Consider the following 6,000-nt stretch of genomic DNA (forward strand, 5'->3'; position numbering starts at 1 on the left):
TTAGAGATACATATTGAAATAATATGGTATCTGGAATTTGCTTTAAAATAATCCAGTGGGGATAAAAGTAGAGCAGATAGGGATATAAACAAAACAAGATTGGCCACAAGTTGATCATTATTGAAGCTAGCTGTTGATGATGTATTCTCCCTACTATGTGTATGTTTGAAAATTTCAATAATAGAAAGTTAACAAAGTTTCCACAACCTCTGCCTTTACCATTCCAGGCCTTAGTACTTCTCTCTGTAGGTAACTATTTTTTTTTGAATCATTAGAAAAAAAATTAAAATAATCTACATACGTGTGTGACAACATTTCATATACTTTATAAATTTGCCTAAAAGGATAATACCATAAATATTGTTTAGTACTTTGCATTGTTTATTAAATAAAATAGTCTAGAAAGCTTTCTATTCAGCACATACAAATCTGCCTCATTCTTTCTAAAAACTACTCAGTACATTGTATAGGTATATCATAATTTCTTATACTTTATTTAAATAGTCACCCATGGATGAATACAAAGTAGAGAATGGATTTGGGAGGATATCAGAGCATGTGGGGAAGACCTGTCAGTTTCTTACCTGAGAGAGCTAGGTCAGATAAGGATAATTCAGTGGGATAGACAGAAGAGCTCAGATTTTTAAAATGTTAAAGAGGTAGAATTAAGAGAACTCGGTGATTTCTTGAATATGAAGAATGAGGGGATCTGGGAGAGGTCAAGGAGGATACCAAGCTTTTTGACTTGGACAAGTGGTGATATCAGTCTTTACAGAGAGAGATAAAATCACTCTCAGAGGAAGAAAAAGCTGATGAGCTTTTAGTTCAGACAGATTGCGATTCAGCTACCTTTAAGTCCTCACAGTGGAGATATAGGGTGAACACCTGGCTATATTTGTCTAAGGTCAGGAGGAGAAAGTGGAGACCCTGTTGCATATACTTGGTGATAGAAGCCAAAAGACTGAATGAAATCACCTTCAGCCTTTCTAGGCCATAGTTTTCTCCTTAAAGAGTATGAGAAGGCTCCTCTAACTCTTTACCTCCAGGATATGTACACAGAGCGAAGCCATTCTAGAGCCAACCCCATGATGCACTGTCATATGGCATGGCAATGCTTGCATGCATTATTTATGAACACAGAGAGAGAGAGACATAAGATCCGTGTTTTAGAAAGTTTATGTGAGGGAAGAGTGAAAGCTGGGAAGCTATAAATGATTATAATACTAGTCATCTATGTGAATAAGAATGAAAGCTTAATCTGAAGAGGGCATAGAAATGAGGAAACAGATTTGGGGAATAATTATGCTAGTTACTCTTTCAAGTCGCAGGACACATAGACCCACTCAGATGATCTCAAGTGATAGATTGTAAAGATAGATGAGGTGAATAAGAAATATGAAACTAAGTATTCTCAGAAGGTTTCATAGAGAAATGGATCATTAACAGGATATGACACAACTCACCTAACATGATACTATTTCAATTTACTCGTAATTTCTGCTTATTCATAATTTAACTACTTCATGATTGTTACTTTTACAGCTTTCTCTACATTACTGTCTGTTTCTGTGTTTCTCTACCATCTGTGTCCCTCTCTTTATGTTTCATATTCACATTTTCATGTTCAAATAAATCATTAGCTTATACAGATTACTCTTATGAAGAAGAAAGTTTTTATGCCTCTTCATGAGTTGCCTATGAGTCAGATTCCATTCCTTGTTCAGCAGAGGATTTATATATTATCAGTACGAATATAGAGGATACATAAGCTGTAGAAGTTTAAAGGAAAATATGTGTTGAACAGTGCCTGGCAGAAAGAGAAATCATTCAGTACAGCAGTCCCCAACCTTTTTGGCACCAGGGACCAGTACAAATACAGATGAAGCTTTGCTCACTCGCCTACCACTCACCTCCTGCTGTGGCCAGTATTGGTCCGCAGCGTGGGGGTTGGGGACCCCCAATTCAGTAAATATTAGCTATCATTATTTTATTGTATACTATCTTAATACCTTTTGTGAAGTAGAGACAGTATAAATCATAAACTTAAACAATGAATAGACCACTAAAGAAAGTTTTCACTGATTTTTCCATTATATACGGTCCCGTGTTTTTTTTTTAAGTCTTTAGATTCTATAAAAAAGTTCATATTTATTTATCTTTGCATAAATAAGGATTAAAAAGTATTCATACTACACTGTGATGTGTAGAAAGCATGTAATTTATTTTTTAGTGTATAATTAACCTGATTCCTTTCATATGCCCCACTTGTCAGGTAGTAGAGCAAGGGGCAATACCTAGATGTTCATATAACAGCAAAAATGAGATAAATTTTTCAAATCCTTGTGGGCACTTCTGTATCATTGCTTGTCTCTGCCACCGAGTGGCTGTTCTGAGTGCTTCCTGGTGAATCTGGAAGGGTTGACTGGTCCCATCCCTCTGTGTTCTCCTGCTGCTGCACTTGGTGATCTCTCTCCTCAGTTGGAACCTGGTGGACTGCTTTAGATGGCTCAGTCTTACCTTGCTCTCGACTGATAATGAAGAGTCCTCTAAAAGCCTGCCTTTCTCCTGTTCGATTCTGACCTGTGATGCCCACCTACGCTCTGCCATTTGCCCCAGCAGACCTCTGTGTGCCCTTTCAGGGGCATGCAGGAACTTTCCATGTTTGCCACCTGGAAACTAAAGGCAGTTTAGAAAAGCTAAACTCAGACCCAACCTCTGTACAGTCAGGCTGTGCCAAAGAGATTTTGCTGTGGCTGCCCCAAGGTTGGTACAAGAACACCCTCTGGAACCCCAAATGTGGAATAAGGCAAAGCCTTCTGCCAGGGATGGTCCCATTCTGGCCAAAACTCAGAAAGTGGAGACTAGGCCATGTGATCCTCATCCCTTATCTTTCCTCAGTCTGTCTCCCTCTCCCCAAAATTCCCTAGGGCCATATGGTGGTTATTTTATGAGTCAACTCTACTGGGCTAAAGAATGCCTACATAGCTGATAAAACATTGTTTCTGCGTATGTCAGTAAAGGTGTTTCTGGAAGAGACTAGCATTTGGATTGTTAAACTGAATAAAGAGAATTACCTTCATCCAATGAAGGAGGGCATCATCCCATCCATTATTAGCCTGAATAAAACAAAAAGGCAGAGGGAAGAAGGGCAATTTTGCTCTCTCTCCTTGACCTATGGCATTCATCTTCTGCCTTGGACATCAAACATCAGTATTCCTGTTTCTTGGGTCTTTGAGGCTGGAGCTTATACTATCAGTTTAGACTTGAACTGAATTAAACTACTGATTTTCCTGGTCTCTAACTTGCAGATAGCAGATTGTGGGACCTCTTGGCCTCCATAATTGTGTGAGTCAATTCTTATAATCTATCCATCTATTATCTATCTATCTATCTATCTATCTATCTATCTATCTATCTATCTATCATCTATCTATCTATTTACATACATCCTATTGGTTCTGTTTCTCTGGAGAATCTAGAACCCTGACTAAGACAGGCCAGAAGAGATAACTCAGATTTCCCGCTTCCTCTAAGTCATATCCTACTTCCAAATTCCATTGGCTGAAGCTTAATGGTGGACAGGGTATGGAAGGGAACAAAACTCAGTTTATCAATGAGACAAATTATTTTGGAGGGAATCCAAAATGCTACCCCCCACACACAAATATGAACTGAATGCATTAGTAACTGAGTTATAGATTATTTTTGGCTTAAATAAAAATGTAGTATATTACTATTAGTAGTTTCTTTTATTCAGTAGGATGGAGTGCTATTCTTGTATTGACAAAAAATAAGTTCTGGCTTCTACTTGTCCTTGTAAAACTAAAAATAGAAATGTCTTCTTTATGTTATCCTGAAAAAAAGTAAAAAATAAGGGGTTTTCTGAGTGCTAAGAAAAATTAAGCTAAGGGTATTTTTTCCCCCTGTGGTTAGAGCAGAAATGGAGGTATTCATGGACAAAAAAACCATTTTCATTTAATCTTTTAAAAATATTCAATTCCATAAGCATACATTTGTATTAACCTAGGAAGATTCTCTTTAGTCAATGGAGATAAAACAGATTTCTCAGAACAAATATCTTCAAGTGGATCATATCATAGAAAATAAAAACAAATTAAATCTTCTCTTTTTAAAGCCATGAAAAATTTACAAAATTAATTGGAAAGACCAGCTTCTTCTGGCCCCTTTTGCCTAGAAATGCTGAAAAGATAGAGTCTCTTGTGTTTCCTAACTCTCAGTTCTTTGCTAACCCTCTCATCAATCCCTTTACCCCCAAATAAAAGGTTAGGAGAGTTAAATGTTATAAAAACTGAATTTTAACCTGATAGAAAAATATTGTAAAACCTTTTACTCACTAAAAGAGTTTAATCTAAATTAGGATTGAGTAATATAAACTCAGTTTCACATTTTCCTCTAGTTAATTCATTTCCTGTGCCATACAACATTTTCTACATCAGTATTCATCCTTCCCTTCCATTAATTCTGTGTCTTTATGTGTATTCTCACAAATCTGACTCTGATCCCCCAAAATTCACTAATATTGCCCTTCAGAATTTTGTTATTTTACATATGTGTCAATTTTCTTTTTTATAAAAAACTTCACACAGATAGAAAAATAAAGAGATTGTATAGGAACCTCCACACACCTATTACCTTGCTTTAACAATTATCAAGTAGTCATCTTATTTCATCTATACTACCACTTTCTACAAACTTCCCCTTCAGATTCTTTTGAAGTAAATTGTTTCAAGTACAGGTTATCCCCACTATCTAAAAGTATAGTGTTCCTATGAAAACTTTCAAAATGGTGTAAAGCAAAGAAGCAATTACAATTAATTTCTATGGAAAATTTTTTGAGAGTTCCCGGATCTCCGAAAACAACCTACCAAATCACACCAAATAACATAAAACATAAAATAACATTAACATATAGTAAAAGCAAGAATGCACAAAATAAATTGAGATTAAAGCACAAATGCTCACAGACACAGTTCAAAACTATGGTGGCTGGATGCTGAGATGACAAGTGTAGCTCTCAGGGAAGGGCTTGGCCGTTCCACTCTTGCTGTTCAGGGTGTGAGCTGCCTCTATAACAGCAAAACAAATGCCGAATGCTATTTTCGTTTCTCACTCTTATACATAAAATCGAAAATCCTCTTTAGATTTCTTTCAGTTAGCGAAAACAGGTACTAATGTAGGTCTTTCATAAAAGCAGAGTGGTATAACTCAAACTTTCAAAAAGTGGGCCATATCTGTATATGTTGCTCTTGCTAACATAATCATCTCTGTTTTATGTTTCTTCCTTGTGTTCTTCATGCAATTTCCATCATATGACTTTCAGTTCCTATTCAGGAGTTGTATCTTTTGCTTTTGAGTTTGCCATGTGCGTCTAATAAATGATTGAATCTAGCTGGAATTCAGAATGGAGCTAACGGGAAAAATAAAACTCTGATAACATGGACAAGAAAAATGATACCTAGTGAGATATCTGTGTTAAAGAAAATCTATAATCCTGTATAGAATAAATGCTTAGAGAATTGGTTGGCGAACAGGTTTTCAAACCTTGCATTTTTGTGTTATATACTACTTTAAAATAGTAAAACCCATTACCAATCACATTTTATGTACTAGATAATAATGGATTTGCATTTTATCTGCTAGAATTTGAAGCCTAATGTAACTTTCTGTAGGCACATCACCCCTTTATTCCTCGAGCTTCTCTGAGGTAATTTGTATTTCTGTTCTAGCTTGATTTACTCCTCCTTTCTTAAAGCAATAGCACCACTCTGTGGTAGGATAAAAATGGTTCCTGCACTAGAACTTAACATGCCAAGTAACTCTTTAGCAGTCAGGTGAAGTTTTGAACACCTTCTCAAATTAATGTTTTTAAATGCATAAAAGACATAGAATTACAAAGGAAACCAATTGTATGAAAATAGTGTTGTAGCCAGGTATAATGCAGAAGCTCCATTTAAGAAGCCATAATAGGAGACTAGGAAC

This window comes from Pteropus vampyrus, unplaced genomic scaffold (genome assembly GCF_000151845.1).
Source record: "Pteropus vampyrus isolate Shadow unplaced genomic scaffold, Pvam_2.0 Scaffold136, whole genome shotgun sequence".
NCBI classification, from domain to species: domain Eukaryota; kingdom Metazoa; phylum Chordata; class Mammalia; order Chiroptera; family Pteropodidae; genus Pteropus; species Pteropus vampyrus.